At 40.4% G+C, this 19,782-nt stretch overlaps 1 long non-coding RNA gene across 1 annotated transcript; it reads left to right on the top strand.

Moving 5' to 3' along the window:
* The first annotated feature begins 1,411 nt into the window (after window positions 1–1,411).
* LOC143768564 (uncharacterized) lies at window positions 1,412–16,233 on the top strand. The gene is made up of 4 exons (XR_013213945.1): window positions 1,412–1,494; window positions 11,494–11,778; window positions 14,839–14,879; window positions 15,758–16,233. It is a non-coding gene; the product is annotated as an uncharacterized LOC143768564 (long non-coding RNA).
* Window positions 16,234–19,782: the final 3,549 nt, after the last annotated feature.

The following is a 19,782-nucleotide window of genomic DNA, read 5'->3' on the forward strand; positions in this document are numbered from 1 at the left end:
TGGAACGCTTCCATGGATCCCAGTGATTCTGACACTGTTTTCTAGTGACATATTGTACTTCATTATAGTGGTCAAATTTCTTTGATATGACTTGCGTTTATTTAAAAAAAAAATGGAAATTTGGCGCAAATTTTGCAATTTTCCAACTTTGAATTTTCATGCCCTTAAATCACACAGATATTTCACACAAAATCCTTAATGGTTACTAGGGGATCAAATACTTATTTCTCACTGCAAAATACAAATAAATTTAAATATTTTATACAATGTGATTGCCTGGATTTTATTTTTTATATTCTATCTCTCAATGTTAAAATTAGCCTACCCTTAAAATTATTGACTGTTCATGTCTTTTTTAGTAGGCAAACTTACAAAATCAGCATGAGATCATATAATTATTTCCTTCACTGTATATCCCATAAATATTGGATTGATACAAAACCCCAATATTCCTATTTGGCCAATGGAGACACCACAGTTAGGACCTTCTCAGGACCTTCTCATCAGGATCTTTTGATGGGAGGAAGCTCATTTTGGTGGACACAATTATCCTACCTGGAACAAAGGAACCCTTCCTTCTTGAATATACAAGTTTTGTATTCTATGTCTTTTCCCCTACTATGGATATCCTGTTTTAATCACATGTCCACAGCAGGTAGTCCCAGTTTCAAAGGATGTTTTAATTAGTTTTTCTCAATTCATAGCCATATGTCATTTACTCTCTGCCTCCATATGTTTCGTTGTGAGGTCTTATTTCCAAAAGGGTTTTGGATTGTCTGTTCCTTCTCCTAGAGAGTAGAGATATCTGATGATTTTTATTTATTCTTTTATGACACCCCCTTATTTGCACATGAATTAACATTTATTTTTACAAGCACAATAACAGCAAAATGTTGAGAGCTAGTATGTATTTCACAGCATTGAGGACCCTTATATCCCTGAATAGTAAGTCAAAAATAAATTTCTGGGGTGGTTGACTGCCGTTAAGTGGGGTCTTACCTTTTATATTCACTTTGAGAATATTGAGTGATATTGCCTACCATATCAGTCCATGTACATTGTAATAATTCATATAGAAAATAATGAACACTCACCTCATCACTACAGTAGAAGTAACAATTCAGCCTAGGGAGTATAGAGGTAGCAGTTACATGCTGGAAATGGTAGGTTCAAATGCCTCTCTATGACATTACCAGTATTAGAATGAGATAAAGTAGAGGAATTTTACAGATTTACGTAGGTGTTTTGAAGAGTCAAGATTGTTTCTGAAGCACTGGTTGAGATGCCATAAAATGTAAAGATTCTGCGAAGCAATGTGATGTGCATTTATGATGTAATGTTGTCTTATTTTAGTGATCTACCATTAATTGGAAATTATTTTCTCCTCTTTTGGTTTTCAGGTTACATTCTCTAGTTTGGTTACACTTACAGTTTACTACGGCTTCAGAAAATCCAGCCGGTGGTGTGTGTGAGTGTCCGTGGAGGCAACAATGGGTGAGTTTTTACATATTTTTCCAAACTTAAAAAAGTTATCAATGTCTGCTCCAAAAAAATTGCAGCTTCTGGCAAAATTGTGATCTGTAAGAGGAAAATGTCTTTAAAAATGGACAATATAGCCATTGTTCAAAATGTAAATGAGGCAGAAATTGAATGAGAAAACTGACAAAAGCAAACATTCATTATGTGTTGAGATGCGACTCGGACAAATTGCTGTAGTTAAGATCCATTCCTCACAAATCCCAATTAAAATTAAAGAAAGCTTTGAAGCCATCATGTGCCTCTATGTTCTTCAGGGGTGAACACAGATAGAAGAGAGCTCCTGTGCAAGGACAGTATGTGGTCCCTTTGCTATTGAATATCTCATTAAAATGCACAAGTCCATCTGCTTTAGAGATGGCAGTGACTCCCTTACCTTTGGACCCTTGTATGGCAGTACAAGTTTCACCAATGGTATGTCCGCCTCTGATGTGCATCCTTTTTTAATTATGAGACAGTAAATCATGGCATGGCCAGATGGACAGAAAACAGGTGTCTGTAACTTTGTTATCTACAGAAGCAGAGTATGTGTCTGCATTTCACCCAAGTCAAGAGGTCAGTTGATTAAGCCAATTGTTAAGAGAGCTTGGTAAGTCATCAACTCATGATTTGGTAGAATGTGGCTTAATTGAGTTTGTTTACTGCGAAACTGACCAGATGATAGCTGATATTATGAGAAAGCCACTTCCAAATCCAAATTTGAAGAATTCAGAACCACTGTGGGACTAACAAAGTAGTTGTTGAGTGGGAGTATTTGAATAATAGTTATTAGGCCCCTTTCCCACATCTGTGTCTCTGGTACGTGTGGTGACAGTTTTCACATGTACCAGAGACACTGAAACACGTAGACCCTGTGAAAGAAGTGGTTAATTTCTATTCTGAACAAAATAGAAGAAAATAGTATTATGCAAGAATGGCCTATGTTCCAGTTATCATCTGTCTACATGCCGATATTCTTATGGCTAATGGTCAGTTCCTGCAATTCCCAGAAATTGTCAAAGACATGTTGTTCTCTTCAATATGATCTGCAATCACTAGGGTTGAGCGAAACAGATCGGCCAATTTCAAAAGTCGCCGACTTTTGGGAAAGTCGGGTTTCTCACTGTGGGATCGGGTCGGCCATCGGCGATCTTCGCTCCAAAGTCGGGTTTCGTTTTTTATATATATATATATATATATATATATATATATGTCATTGAGACACATATATATATATATATATATATATATATATATATATATATATATTTATATTTACTTCAGCGCGATATATGTGAAAAGCCGGTAGTTCAATTGCCGGCTTTTCATTTCTCCTGCCTAAACCCAACATGATATGAGACATGGTTTACATACAGTAAACCATGTCATATCCCCCTTTTTTTTGCATATTCCACACTACTAATGTTAGTAGTGTGTATGTGCAAAATTTCGGCGCTGTAGCTATTAAATTTAAGGGTTAAATCGCGGAAAAAATTGGCGTGGGCTCCCGCGCAATTTTCTCCGCCAGAGTGGTAAAGCCAGTGACTGAGGGCAGATATTAATAGCCTAGAGAGGGTCCATGGTTATTGCCCCCCCCCTGGCTACAAACATCTGCCCCCAGCCACCCCAGAAAAGGCACATCTGGAAGATGCGCCTATTCTGGCACTTGGCCACTCTCTTCCCACTCCCGTGTAGTGGTGGGATATGGGGTAATGAAGGGTTAATGCCACCTTGCTGGATGTCCTCATATGACGTGGAGCATGGGAAAAAGTTCCCAGGCTGCAGTTCATGAGGACATCCAGCAGAGGGCGCATCACCGCGACTGAAGGTAACTATAGGTCATTGACCTACATTTCCTTCATTCCCTGGGGTTTACAGGCACGAGCACAGCTGCATTAGCAGAGCTCCTGCCTGTAAAATATTGTAACCCTTTCAGATGGATTTACATCGTGGGACGTTACAGATCTACGGATGGTATGTATATTGTTGGTTTATTATGTTTCCTTTGTTACAGAGCGAGGGTCTTCAGGTGGATTGAGAGAACAATAAAATATTACAACAACCTGTGTGTTTATTTCATTAAAATACTTTGCAATATTGTGTGTGTGTTTTTTTAACCATTTCATACAATTGGATTAATAATGGATAGGTGTCATAATTGACGCCTCTCCATTATTAATCTGGCTTAATGTCACCTTACAATAGCAAGGTGGCATTAACCCTTCATTACCCCATATCCCACCGCTACCCAGGAGTGGGAAGAGAGTGGCCAAGTGCCAGAATAGGCGCATCTTCCAGATGTGCCTTTTCTGGGGTGGCTGGGGGCAGATGTTTGTAGCCAGGGGGGGGCCAATAACCATGGACCCTCTCTAGGCTATTAATATCTGCCCTCAGTCACTGGCTTTACCACTCTGGCGGAGAAAATTGCGCGGGAGCCCACGCCAATTTTTTCCACGATGTAACCCTTAAATTTAATAGCTACAGCGCCGAAATTTTGCACATACAGACTACTAACATTAGTAGTGTGGAATATTCAAGAAAAAAGAGGATATGACATGGTTTACTGTATGTAAACCATGTCTCATATCATGTCGGGTTTAGGCAGGAGAAATGAAAAGCCGGCAATTGAATTACCGGCTTTTCACATATATCGCGCTGAAGTAAATATAAAAATATATAGATTTTCCATTACCTTGCATTGGGTTTCATGTTTCGGCCGATCCCCGACCCAACTTTTCAAGAAGATCAGCCGATTTCACTCGACTCGACTTTTGAGAAAGTCGGGTTTCGTGAAACCCGACTCGACCTCAAAAAAGGAAAAGTCGCTCAACCCTAGCAATCACCCTTAAATTCTATTTCTTCAGCCAGATTCTCTTGAGAATTTGAACTTTTGAACTAGAACACACTGACATAAGGGAAGTACAACCACATTCACTTATGTAATTTATCTCATATCCCAACCTATTTGACAACCTATTGTATAACTCATATTTCTGCCAGATTATTGTGCAATGCCTCATTTCTCTTTTATCTTGTACTTTTATCTTGTACTATAAAAGAACACCCTAACCCCCCTATTAAAGAGAAACTATTTGGAAAGAGAATGAGCAGTCTGTCTCTCTGATTATTGCTTCATTGCTTGGGTACCTAAGACAGAGAACACTTGAGTAGGTTAGAAATCCCTCCTCTAACAACCCACTCAAATGAATGGGTCTGTGCACATGTCAGTGTGTTTCTACGGACCGTGTCTTTAAGACACCTCTCCATTACTAATTCTATAGTTATATAGGATCAGTAATATATAATCTATATATATAATTGCCATGGCGACAATGATGTCATAAAGGTTGCCTCGACCAATCAGCGACGGGCACAGTCTGCCGCGAATTCTGGAATCATCATTGTCCATATACTACGGAGACATGCATATTCTAGAATACCCGATGCATTAGAATCGGGCCACAGTCTAGTCTATATATATAATTGTCTAAGGGTTTTTCTGTCTGTCTGTCTGTCCTGGAAATCCCGCGTCTCTGATTGGTCGATTCCGCCTGGGCCTCGACCAATCAGCGACGGGCACAGCATGGCGACGATAATGTCATAAAGGTTGCCTCGACCAATCAGCGACGGGCACAGTCTGCCGCGAATTCGCCTCGACCAATCAGCGACGGGCACAGTATCGACGTAGATGTCATAATGGTTGCCATGGCGACGATGATGTCATAAAGGTTGCCTCGACCAATCAGCGACGGACACAGTCTGCCACGAATTCTGGAATCATTATTGTCCATATACTACGGGGACATGCATATTCTAGAATACCCGATGTGTTAGAATTGGGCCACAATCTAGTATACAGTATATGCGACCATCCAGGCTGAAAACCCCTGTGAATGAGCTGCTAAGAGCGCAGCATCATTGAAAAGCAGTGACATCATCGAGGCCAAGCTGAACTGCGGTGACCTCAGGACCATGGGAAAATGCCAGTGATGATGTCACTGCTAGAAACTGAGGCTGCGCTCGCAGCAGTTCATTCACTAGTGGTTTTCAGCCTGGACAGACGCATCTTGGCACCGTCCAGGTTGAAAGCTACTTAGCCCCCAGACATGGATTGCAGCATGGGACAGAACGACGGACAGGTATGGTATATTGTTGTTTCTTTAATTTTTACTTTTATTACAGGAAATTGAGGGCTTCGGTGGAATTAGGCAAGGTCATAAGTATGGCTTAATTGAGACTAATAAAGGAGTCTGGGTCATTTTTTTTTCAATTAAAAGACTTTATTCTGGCTGTGTCTTTATTTACATATAACTATAGGATTATTAATGGACACCTCCCCATTACTTAGTCGTGGGCTTGATGTCACCTGACAACACAAAGGTGACATCAACCCCACAAATATGAACCCCACTTGCCACTGCTACAGGACAAGTGGGAAGAGCTGGCAAAGCGCCAGAATTGGCACATCTAATAGATGCACCATTTTCTGGGCAGCTGCAGGCTGCTGTTTTTAGGCTGGGGGGCAATATCAATACTAATACCATCAATACTTGCGGCACACATTTGCCACATGTGTGCTGCAAGTATTACACACATGACATGGATATCTCCAGTACAAGTTTTTACAGTACCGGAAATATCAGGACGTGTGAAACAGGAAAAATTGTATATATTGCAGCAACTACTATTTACTACTGTTTAATAGTGCATGAGTTTCTGTCTCCAGCAATAATGTTAAATTGCCAGTAAAGCATTGCTAAAAAAAAAAAGAACCAGGAGGTTCCAGTTCACTGTGTGTACAGTTGGAGCACATTTTACTTTCACTTGGCAAACTGATAGACAAGATGCTAAGATCCTAAGTTATAATAAATATCAGTCCTGGTCCATCATATAGCAGCTATTACCTTGTAAGGCTATTTTAATGTTTTCATTAAATATCAATTCATCCTTTGGGGGGGTGGACACTTTTCTTTTTTTGTCTGGTGCTGTTTATTGATGGGTTTTTTGTGCCGAAATATCCAAAAAGTTAGTTCTGATTCATGAATTTTGTGCAAAATCAAAAATATTCTTTATTTTGTCTTCAACCTTTTTGGCACTTTTTAGTGCATGTTCAGATGTATATGAAATCATTTCAGGGAGTCTTGGATTACATTTGTTGAAAACAAATTCCAATTGTTAAAAAGACTGAATTGATGAATCAGCAACAAAAAATATCTGGAAACCCCAAATCATGCCCCACAATAATGAGCATTAAAAAAAACATACATATACATATAAAATAGAGTTTGAGAAACGAACAATTTAAAAGAATAAAAAGGCATAAATGGAAAAAATTGAATACAAAAACAAACAAAAAAAGAACAAAAATAGGAGCAAATGCAATAGTGAATCAAGTACATAATGTTCACTCACTTTTTAAGGTGTTCAATTCTTTTTTCAAGATGTACTTTTTAGATGCTTTCTGCATCTGAACCTCAGAATTGTGACTTACTAATGAAATGTATTTAGGTATTAAAGGAAATTAAATTATACTAGGAAAATCCCTTTTCATAGTCTTAATACAGAGGTATTTAAGGCCTAATGGGCAGCCAAAGTGTTGATTCTTAAGGTACCGTCACACTAGGCGATATCGCCAGCAATCCGTGACGTTGCAGCGACCTGGATGGCGATATCGCTGTATTTGACACGCAGCAGCGATCTGGATCCCGCTGTGAAATTGCTGGTCGCTGCTAGAAGGTCTGCACATTATTTGGTCGCTAGGTCGCCGTGTATCGCCGTGTTTGACAGCAAAAGCGACGATACCAGCGATATTTTACACTGGTAACCAGGGTAAACATCGGGTTACTAAGCGCAGGGCCGCGCTTAGTAACCCGATGTTTACCCTGGTTACCAGCGTAAAAGTTAAAAAAACAAACAGTACATACTCACCTGCGCGTCCCCCAGCCTCTGCTTCCTGACACTAAAGCGCCGGCCCTAAACTGAAAGTGAAAGCAACAGCGGTGACGTCACCGCTCTGCTGTTAGGGCCGGAGCTCAGTCAGCGTCAGGATGCAGAGGCTGGGGGACGCGCAGGTGAGCATGTACTGTTTGTTTTTTTAACTTTTACGCTGGTAACCAGGGTAAACATCGGGTTACTAAGCGCGGCCCTGCGCTTAGCAACCCGATGTTTACCCTGGTTACCCGGGGACCTCGGCATCGCTGGTCGCTGGAGAGCGGTCTGTGTGACAGCTCTCCAGCGACCACACAGCGACGCTGCAGCGATCGGCATTGCTGTCGCTATCGCTGCAGCGTCGCTTAGTGTGACGGTACCTTTACCCTTTGTTGACAGTGTTTGCAGTGGATGCTATTTAATTATAAGAAAAACAAGACATAACCATTACATGGTGTTTCCTGTCGCAATGAACCAGTTAAATAAACTGGTGTTTGCTGGAGCTTTATAAAACCCCACTGCTCACACTTTTTTTTCTTTCTCCATGGCAACTGCAATAGTGAAGTACGTCAAGGCAGCTCAGCATTTATGATGATAAAACTAGTATTTTTAGCACACGTTTCTTTATTTCCGTGGTGCTGTAAGCTGAGCTTAACAATAATTGTCAAACACTGAGTAATGACCGAAACAAACCAATATTCATCTCTAAAGTAGCCTTCACAGATTTAGATTTTAAATTTAGATTTACATTTTTCAACATATTCACCTTTAACATTTTTCACATTTCTCCTGCTGCCAATGTGCCGATCCTGGTTGCAATTCTCTCTGATATATCTGAGTGAGGTGACAAGTCAGTCGTGCCACCCTATTATGATATCTCAGTATTATGCACATCACTGAAGAGGCCTGTGATTGATTGGTCCACTCACACAGGAGCTTCACATGAAAACAGAAGTGGCAGAGACTAAAAGAGAGTCTGTAACCCCAAATGTACACTTCAAACTAAACACATAGGCTTTTAGGAGGTAAAGCAGCATTATAAATTGTTTTAGTAATTTTCAAATCTGTTCCTCCATTGCCCCCCCCCAAAAAAAACCTATATTTTAATATGCAAATTAACATACTCAGTGCACTAGAGATTATCGAATTTATTCAATTCAATGTAAAATTGATACAATGCAAATCAAAACTGTAATGGGTTTTCTTTTCAGAAATGTACTTGTCATGGTGAATTCAAAGAAATTGCAATTTGATTCATGCAAGGCGCAAAAATAAATGCAGATTTAGACTATACAAAATATTTTGTCAGCATGGTTTAGCCCAGCCAATCAATAAGGACTATTTTCACCTGTATAAAACCGGTGGCAAATCTAGGTTTTCCTACACCTGGGGCAAAAATTTAGTTTGGCGTCCCCTCCTAGACACAACTTAGGAGGGTTGAGTAGTCATCATATCACCACTGATTTGTGATTTGCACACACACTTTCATTGAGAAACTGCTCTTTCCGATTCTCTCAATCTACAACAAAAATTTTTAGTCAGTTCTTCACTGTGAGAATCAGAAAAAGAATCCAGTTGAAAAATGACCATAAGTATGAAAATCATTTACTAGTGGTCATGCAATGACTGCTAGAGTCAGAAAGCAGAACCAAATCCTGACAGTGAGTATATTTCATGCTGTCAGAATTTGACATGCTACAGTGACTAAGCTTAATTTTATAATTAACTGGCTGAAGAGCCCAGCGTTGCCTGGGCATAGTAAATATCTGTGGTTAGTTATAGCACCTCCTTCTCATATTTTCCCATCACTCCTCTCATTTTCCCCCTCACATCTCTCATTTTCTCCCTTACACCTCTCATTTTCCCCCTCACTCCTCTCATTCCCCCCTAACACTTGTCATTTCGACCTCACATCTGTCATTTTCCGATCACTCCACTATTTTCCCTCACTCCTCTCATTTTGCACTCACACCTAATCATTTCCACCTCACACCTCTCATTTTCCCCTCAGTATATACATGTTTGTCATCTCCCTTATATATAGTATACACCTGTATGTCATCTCCTGTATATAGTATATACCTGTATGTCATCTCCCCTGTAAATAGCATATACCCGCTGTATGTCATCTCCTGTATATTGTATATACCTATGTGTCATCTCCTCCTGTATATAGAATATACCTGTATGTCATCTCTTCCTATATATAGTATATACCTGTATGTCATCTCCTGTATATAGTATATACCTGCTGTATGTTATCTCCTCCTCTATATACCTATGTGTCATCTCCTCTTTTATATAGTATATACCTGTATGTCATCTCCTCCTGTATATAGTATATACGTGTGTCATCTCCTCCTGTATATAGTATATACCTGTAAGTCATCTCCTCCTGTATATAGTATATACCTGTGTGTCATCTGCTCCTGTATATGGTATATACCTGTGTGTCATCTCCTCCTGTATATAGTATGTACCTGTATGTCATCTCCTCCTGTATATAGTATATACCTGTGTGTCATCTCCTCCTGTATATAGTATATACCTGTGTGTCATCTGCTCCTGTATATAGTATATATCTGTTTGTCATCTCCTCCTGTATATAGTATATACCTGTGTGTCATCTCCCCTGTATATAGTATATACCTGTGTGTCATCTCCTCCAGTATATAGTATATACCTGTGTGTCATCTCCTCCTGTATATAGTATATATCTGTGTGCCATCTCCCCTGTATATAGTATGTACATGTATGTCATCTCCTCCTGTATATAGTATGTACCCGTATGTCATCTCCCCTGTATATAGTATATACCTGTGTGTCATCTCCCCTGTATATAGTATATACCTGTGTGTCATCTCCCCTGTATATAGTATATACCTGTGTGTCATCTCCCCTGTATATAGTATGTACCTGTATGTCATCTCCCCTGTATATAGTATATACCAGTGTGTCATCTCCTCCTGTATATAGTATATACCTGTGTGTCATCTCCCCTGTATATTCTATATATGTGTTTGTCATCTCCTCCTGTATATAGTATATATCGTGATATCACTAAAAGAAAAGCGGTTTCGCGGCTACACGGCGCCAGACGCATTAGGTGGGGGAGTATTTACCGTTACATGAGCACCTGTTTTTTGGATTATGTCTAAAGACATATTTTCATATAGCACCAATGAAGCAGTGGACATTATAGCTAATGTGGACATTTCTAGTTAATTCTTGCAAATTCCGTCTAATGAATATAGGACCAGAGAGTTTGAATGTGATTCTCGTCATCTCATTAATTTGGAGCTCCATTGCGCAACAATCGCTGAATACCTTAAAGCTGAAAGGATCCCACGAGGCCTTAGAGTTTCTTTACGCCCTACCATTTTTAAGGAAAATGACGACTTTTGTAAAAAATTTGAGCAGATCCTCAATAAGTGCTCATTTGATTTACTGACTCTTACTCTTGATACTTTACAGAAATCTATTACATCTGTTCGAGAAAAAGTCCAATCCACGGAAACACAATTATCTACCTCTATGACCAGTGACTAGGGTTGAGCGAAACGGGTCGTTCATTTTCATAAGTCACCGACTTTTGGCAAAGTCGGCGTCTCATGAAACCCGACCCGATCCCTGTGCGGGGTCGGCCATGCGGTACGCGAAAGTCGCGCTTCGTATGACGCGATTAGCGCCATTTTTTCAGCCAATGAATGAGCGTGGGCAGAGTGATGACATAGGTGTTAGGGGAGTGAACGCCTATCGTCATGTTATCGCTTGTGCGCAGTAGGGATTTGGAATGTGCAATACGAAATTTTCTGTGCTGGGACGGAGGAGGAGGAGGAGGAGGAGGAGTAAAAAAAAAAAAAAAAATTCCTTCATTGGGTTTCGTGTTTCGGCCGAAACCCGACTTTTAACGGTGGTCGGCCGATTTCACTCGACTCGACTTTTAAGACAGTCGGGTTTCACAAAACCCTAAAAAACTAAAGGTCGCTCAACCCTACCAGTGACGACTTTCAGTCATTTAAAACTAAACTAACCAGCACTATTTCACAGCATCGCCAGGATTCTGAACAAAAGAAGAGGCAGAAGTTTCTACGGGACGCAGAAGACTACAAAAATAATTGGGTTTACCGATGGAAAGATTCCTTCTCCACAAGTTCATATCGACCCAGAAGAATACCATCCGACTCCACCTACTCAAGTTCCGACAACGAGAGATTTTCCAACAGGAGAGGTCCTTTTTTAGACAAGAAAAAAAGACAATCACCAAGAAGAAGACAAGGAGGGGCGGACAATGGGCAAGGAACCTCCTCGACAACCATCCAAACCAGATCCCAGGTAGGGACACACCTTTAATTATTAATATTTCTTCTAAGGCTCTAAGTCCCCCACAGATGTCTCTTTTACAGAAAGGACTCTCCTTTTGTCCATCTTACAGATTGGACACATTCCAGTTGGACATGGACTTGCAAAGGTTTTATAGATCGCTTAGACTCAAGGTTTTTTTTTATAGAACCAATTATATAAATTTATCTACATCTTCATCTTTGATTCCTTCTCCCATTAATTTACAACAATTAGGTATTAAAACTAGGAGTAACTTTATGCCTCCAAAAAGTGATCATCCCGTAGAAACCTTCATTGAACTCATTGATAGGGAGGTTGAGCTGTTTAAACAGGATATATCTAGAGGCAAATTACATTACCCTGTTAACATGACTAATCTTGAACAACAGGCTTTAGACTCCCTCATTAAAGACAAAGAACTGGTGGCGAAGCCCGCCGATAAAGGTGGGGCTATAGTGGTCATGGACCAAAGGGACTATTTGGCTGAGATCCATCAGCAATTGGCCGATCGCACCATTTATGAACCTCTGTCTCATGATCCTTCTTCTTCTATTGCCACTAAAATTCATAATATTATTGAACCTTATCTACACAATAAGACTATAGATGAGAAAGTATACGACTTTCTGGTAAATCAATTTCCTATCACACCTGTTTTTATGTTCTTCCTAAAGTGCATAAACGATTGGATAAACCACCAGGACGCCCTATTGTCGCCTCCACCGACTCTATTCTATCTCCATTATCTATACTACTAGAAAAGATACTGACACCTATGGTTAGACTTACCAAGTCCTTTAGTTCGGACACAGGCGATTTTATTAATCTTATTAAAGGAATTGGACAGGTCCCATGTGACTCTATTTTAGTCACATGGGACGTAAATAGTCTATATACTTCCATAATACACGAGAAAGGAATTACAGCGGTTCAGGAATTACTCAATGGCTCAGCATTGGATGATAACACAATTAGGTTCTGTATGGAACTCCTTAATTTGGTACTCCGGGAAATTTTTTTTATGTTTGGCGATGACTTCTTTTTGCAGTAGCAAGGTACTGCAATGGGGTCCAATGTGGCCACGCCATATGCTAATTGTTTTATGGCTTTTTTTGAGGAACATTTTATTTACCCTAACACGTATTTCAAAGATCATGCCACAATATGGTGTCGCTACATCGACGATATTTTTTGCATATGGCGGGGCCCTTTGGATTCCCTTCTCTCTTTTCATTTGTACCTTAATCAAATTTGGCCTGAATTACAGTTTACGATTCATCATGACTTGGACACAGTTAGCTTTTTGGATACCAGAATTATCAAAAAGTCTGATGGATTTCTAGAGATTGATTTTACATGTCAAAGAGACCGACCGGAATAGCCTCCTTTTGTTTTCTAGTTGTCACCCGAGAGCTACAAGAGAATCTCTCCCTTTATCTCAATTCAATAGAGTAAGGGTACCGTCACACATTGAAATTTTCATCGCTGCGACGGCACGATTCGTGACGTCGCAGCGTCGTATAATCATCGCTCCAGCGTCGTAGACTGCGGTCACACATTGCAATCACGGCGCTGGAGCGATGCCGAAGTCCCCGGGTAACCAGGGTAAACATCGGGTAACTAAGCGCAGGGCCGCGCTTAGTAACCCGATGTTTACCCTGGTTACCAGCGTAAACGTAAAAAAACAAACCGTACATGCTCACCCGTCGGTGTCCTTCAGGTCCCTTGCCGTCTGCTTCCTGCTCTGAGTGCAGCCGTACAGTGAGAGCAGAGCGCAGCACCGCTGTGATCTGCTCTCACTTTCCGGCCGGCACTCAGAGCAGGAAGCAGACGGCAAGGGACCTGAAGGACACCGACGGGTGAGCATGTACGGTTTGTTTTTTTACGTTTACGCTTGTAACCAGGGTAAACATCGGGTTACTAAGTGCGGCCCTGCGCTTAGTTACCCGATGTTTACCCTGGTTACAAGTGAACACATCGCTGGATCGCTGTCACACACAACGATCCAGCGATGTCAGCGGGAGATCCAGCGACGAAAGAAAGTTCCAAACGATCTGCTACGACGTACGATTCTCAGCAGGGTGTCTGATCGCAGTAGCATGTCAGACACTGCGATATCGTAACGATATCGCTAGAACGTCACGAATCGTAACGTCGTAGCGATGGAAATTTCAATGTGTGACGGTACCCTAAGCAGAATTGTATCTAATCCAGTTACGAGAGAAATCAGACTTGATGAAATACAAAAGAAATTTTCTGAGAGACGTTATCCTAATAGACTCCTTAATAAGATGCGTACACCACGCGAACAATTCTCTAAGACATCTTCAACAGGTACTAGACTACCTTTTATTTATACTTTTCATCCTTTTATGTATCGATTACATAAGAATATTAGAAAACACTGGAATATACTGAAAACTAGCTATCCAAAAATTAACAAATTCCAAGTTCCATTTATGCCTTGTTTCAGGACAGGAGACCCACTAATTTACGTGATAGATTGGTACGGGCAGATGTTGGCTCCACTAAGAAGTTGCCATTACAAACCTTTCTGGATACTCCTAAGAGAGGCACCTTTCCGTGCCTTCAATGCCCACAATGTGGGAATGTACAGAAGGGCGATAAATTCTTCCACCCACATACAGGCGTAGGTATCAAAATTGGTGGTTTCTATACTTGTGAGTCTTCTTTTGTCGTCTACGCTGTGAAGTGTCCTTGCGGTCTCGTATATGTTGGGGAAACTACCCAGCATGTGCGGGACCGCATTTCACAGCATAAGTCCAGTATTCGCTGTGGTAAAACATACCTACCTCTGCCATATCATTTTGCTCTAAAAAAACACAACGTGTCTCAGTTACGCTTTCAGTTGTTGGAGCAGATTCCATACCCAAGAAGAGGTGGCAATAGGGTTAAAATTCTAAGGCACCGTGAGGCCTTTTGGATTAATAAGTTAGATACTCTGGAACCACGTGGATTGAATAGGGATTATGAGATTTCTAGCTTCATTTAGAACTGAGCCTTATCATTCTTTTTTTCTTTCCCTTTTAGACACGGATAAATTGAGACTATTTGCTGCACTACAAGGACGGGTATAAATCCCTTATTCCCACTTAGAGATTTTTTTAAAATTGCCTATTAATTATATAAGATTTTTCTATGATTATTTTTTATTATTTTTTATTATTTTTTAATTTTTTTATTTTTCATTTTTATAATTTTCAGAGTTTTTTATTCTTAATTTTTTCATTAACTACATAAGTATTCTTTGAACTTTAATTTTTATTCCCTTCCTCCAATTTTTGGTTATACTTTGTGCTGGTTGACTTTTTCCGGTGTTGTATAAATCATTAATTATTTCCTATTCTCTCCTTTAGGTAAGTCTGCGGCTCTTCAAATTTGAGATATCCTTTTTGTCACATCCTTTTAGTCATTAGTTATTTAGTAGTTATTCACGATCCAATCTTTCTCCTTAGTAGTGGTTCGTAAGTCGATACACATTATACTTAGGGTTTCGGGGAATATCCCCCTTTTTTCCCCTAACCGTTTATAGACTACAGCGATCCACTCTTACTTTCTGTGACATGTTCTAACACAGTTAGCTGGCACCTTTACACCTAATATCCTGTACACGGAGGAGCGCTTTCCCTCCTGCACAGCCCTGATACGTCACTTCCGGTGACGTCACACGATCGGGAATTTCCGGTTTCGCGGCTACACGGCGCCAGACGCATTAGGTGGGGACTGTGCTTTCTATATAAATCGATACCCTGATGCCACACATATGTCGCCATTTCCTCCTGCACGTTGTGTGCTATTATCTTACATACACCTCCATGCGGCATCGTTCGGTGAGTCAGATCTCGTATTAGGTCATCAGGAATCTGTTGTGCAGCGTGCTAACTGTGCTTTGCACTGTATTATGGTTTACCATATTAACTTGCTGTATGTATATTTGCTTTTCTTTTAGTGATATCATTTGTCCAGCGATCCATTTATTCTGAAGATAAATGTATGTGATTGTATACTATGCCTCATGCTCTGAATTCTTCCTATTATTCATTAGATGTTGCCTTTCTGTTAATGTTCCTCAGTAGACCCTTTTTGTATGGCCCCATATTATTGTATGGCTTATTGCCATAATTTTGATCTTTAGCTTTCTTATATAATATTATTTCTTATTTTTTTTGTCCCACGATCTGCTTCGGATAGTTGTTTATGCGTTAATTATTCAGACTTTATGCCTTAATTATCTAGACATTATACTTTGTTTTGGAAAAAGGATTTTTTTCTTTGGATCTATGGCTTTCCACTGTCATGTCCTTCTATGTTCTGTGCATTACACTGATATGCATTTTTCTATGTTTATTTACTAGAGTTCTGATGAAGGCCTAGGTATTGGCCGAAACGTCAACAATTTTTTTGTCAACAGTGGATCAATAAAAATTCTGTAAATTCCCTGACTTTTGGATATGGGATGGACCCCACTCCTTCTTAAAACCACCATAACTACTGTAAACCTAGGTACTAAAATAAATACACAAAACACATTATTTTGGTTGTCAAAATGGCCACAGCTTTTATTCAAATCACAGGATTAAATAATCACAGTAGGAGTCAGGTGGAGTGCTAGTACATTGGGATTCACAAGTACTGCGATATCCCCATCTGTCTGACATACAGCACCAGGACAGACAGCCATAAAGGGGCGGCACGCACTGGCTTGCCATTCAAGCAGAGCCAGTAAACTTTCAGGGCACCAATGACCCTATTATCCTCACTCCTGTGCTTAACCACTGTGCCCGCCCCTGATTGATGTTACCATTACAACGTCCTTGAGGCTGGCCACCAAAGCCGAGCCTGCTCACCACCATGAGGTTTTACATCCTCTATTAGTTAAAATGAGTCCACCTTAACTTGTCTGCAACTTCCACCTGACTCCTAAACCACAAAGCCGTGACGGGTTAAATATTCCAAGTCTCATTTGACACCTTTTTTTTTTTTTTTTTTTTTTCATAAATAATTAAATCATTTTTGTAAACTTAAAAACTAGAAGTCCCTGCAAAAGCATTAATGGGACTAAACTTGGCAAACCCCCGACTCACAAAGAGTCATCCTACAGCGCTCAGGAGAGGAAAAACCCCCTGTGGAGGAAACCTCCAGGGAACCATGGCTGAAGGATTGCCCTTCCCTTGGGCTTAGAAGGTTACCACAAATAATAACTCTTTATAGCCAATATACAATTGAACATGGTACAAGATATACAATGACAAATTCAAAAATACAATGAAAAATGTATCATTATACAAGCAATAATTAAAAAGTTTAAGGACAAAGATTATAAACAGGGCGGGAGGGCGGGTAATGTTTCCTCCTGTCCATCCTGTGAGAGAGAGAGGGAGAGCCAGAGTTGCCTCCCCTATATAAGCCCCACCCTCCTCACAGTAATACACCAGGCACAAACATCTAAACTTCCTCTTAAAGCAACAACACTCTTGTTTAAAATCTACACCGCAATACAAACAAAAGCTGCAGGAGTTCTCGGTCCACCCATCCCCAAGTCATGTCCACCTCCATCTAGTCTCCGGTGGTTTCTTGACTTTTGGATATGGGATGGACCCCACTCCTTCTTAAAACCACCATAACTACTGTAAACCTAGGTACTAAAATAAATACACAAAACACATTATTTTGGTTGTCAAAATGGCCACAGCTTTTATTCAAATCACAGGATTAAATAATCACAGTAGGAGTCAGGTGGAGTGCTAGTACATTGGGATTCACAAGTACTGCGATATCCCCATCTGTCTGACATACAGCACCAGGACAGACAGCCATAAAGGGGCGGCACGCACTGGCTTGCCATTCAAGCAGAGCCAGTAAACTTTCAGGGCACCAATGACCCTATTATCCTCACTCCTGTGCTTAACCACTGTGCCCGCCCCTGATTGATGTTACCATTACAACGTCCTTGAGGCTGGCCACCAAAGCCGAGCCTGCTCACCACCATGAGGTTTTACATCCTCTATTAGTTAAAATGAGTCCACCTTAACTTGTCTGCAACTTCCACCTGACTCCTAAACCGCCACCAGCGAGGCCATTTGACACCTTGAATGGACTCGACCCCCATCACCCATGCCTAATAAAGTCATCAACCAGTTCTGCATGCTATGGAAAGACTGTGCATATAAGTAACAAAATTCCAGGACTACAGATTAATTTTAACAATGCAACACTACCAAATTATGATCAATAATACGGTAACTACAGCAAAATAACAGCCGCTAAACATGCTGCAATGTGGATCCTATAATGGGTAATGCAGAAACTAAACCATAATAAAGGGGTAGCCACAGTCTGACTACCTGTATAATGACATCTGTCATGCCTCAAAAACTATTATACCGCATGTATTGTAGCCAGCTCTAATAACTCACTAATTCACAGATTTTAGTTCTAGAAACCACCATTACATACAGTTGCTGGGCTGTGTAGTAACCAATTCTTAAACCCACTTACTATTACTACCCAAAAAGTGATGAGTGTATATAAAGAGAAAGATATTATAAACAAGGAGAAATTAAAAGCCATACACAATATAATATCAACATTATAACCGATCATTAAATAATTTGAACAATTTCTGTAATATTTGGACATAGTAAATGAAATAAGCCTATAGCAGAAAATTCTACAAAGGCATTATTAATAACCTTGCCACGCCATTGTTAATTGCTTTACAGGCATTTGATAACAAATACCATTAACCCTCTCCAACTGGGACAAAGGCATTGGGAATAGGCACATCGCCCTTCGTGTTAATGCGCTTGATTTCTTCACCCTTAGCGGCTCCTGCTGGCTCAAGGGCATCGGGAAGCACTTAATTACTTTTCCCTTAGTCACTCCCACTGACTCCAGGGCACCCATATTAGGTACATTGCTCTTCAGTTTAATTCCCCAGATTACTGCATTGTCCAGAGGACAACCTTGAAAGAAACAAGAGTTGGTCAATATAAACAGTCAAAATCTGTACCTCAGCATTCTCAAGTCACATGAAAAAAGAGAGCGTCCTTGAAGCTAATGATTGTATTGAAATGCATGCCTTTTTTTTTTTTTTTTTTTTAAGCTATTGTTCCTAGCTCATAGGACCCAATTTAATTTGTAGGCATGTAGAATATGATTGCCATGTCCACAGGGACTTTACCCTAACTGGGTCTTGTAGGATATAAATGCTTCTGGAGACCAGGGGGCCATACTGTGATGGTCACTCCTCCACACCAGGGGGCCATACCAAAGATGGCTACCCCTCCATACCAGGGGGTCATACTATGATGTACACCCCTCCATCCAGGGGTCATACCCGAGATGTTTACTCCTCCACACAAAGGGTCATACTATGATGAATACCCCCCTAAACAGAGGGTCCATACCTGAGATGGTTACCCCTACTGACCAAATCATAATTAGCTTCAAGGACCCACTAAAAAAGAAACAAATAAGTGCTTTTTTTTTTTTTTTTTTTTTTCTTTAATACCTTTATTAAAAACAAACATACAATAACCCAACAAAGCATAAATAACCTTAGCTCGCTGGGAGGAGTCCTTGAAGCTCATAAGATCTGGCGATTACCAAACATAAAGTGAACATAAAATGTACCAACAATTACTCCCAGCCGTTACCCCACCAGCTCGGGAGCACCATAACCACAGGGTTCCAATGTTCACTTGCACTTCCTGAGGATCCGACAAACCCTTGCCGAAACTCCCCTCCACATTTCACCAGATCCAGAACCATATTTAATACCAAATGGAAGAATCCATATCCCAATGGATCCCCCAAACCAATTTGCAACCAACTTCAAGGACTCCCCCAACTGCCCGGCTCCAGGTAATCCACTCAGTCTGTGCTATCCACCATCTTAGGTAATATAAAATTAAGCACTCGGTGGGTATACACCATTCCTGCAAATATATGAAGGGGACAATATAAGAATTA

Source organism: Ranitomeya variabilis, chromosome 4 (assembly GCF_051348905.1).
Source record: "Ranitomeya variabilis isolate aRanVar5 chromosome 4, aRanVar5.hap1, whole genome shotgun sequence".
NCBI lineage: Eukaryota > Metazoa > Chordata > Amphibia > Anura > Dendrobatidae > Ranitomeya > Ranitomeya variabilis.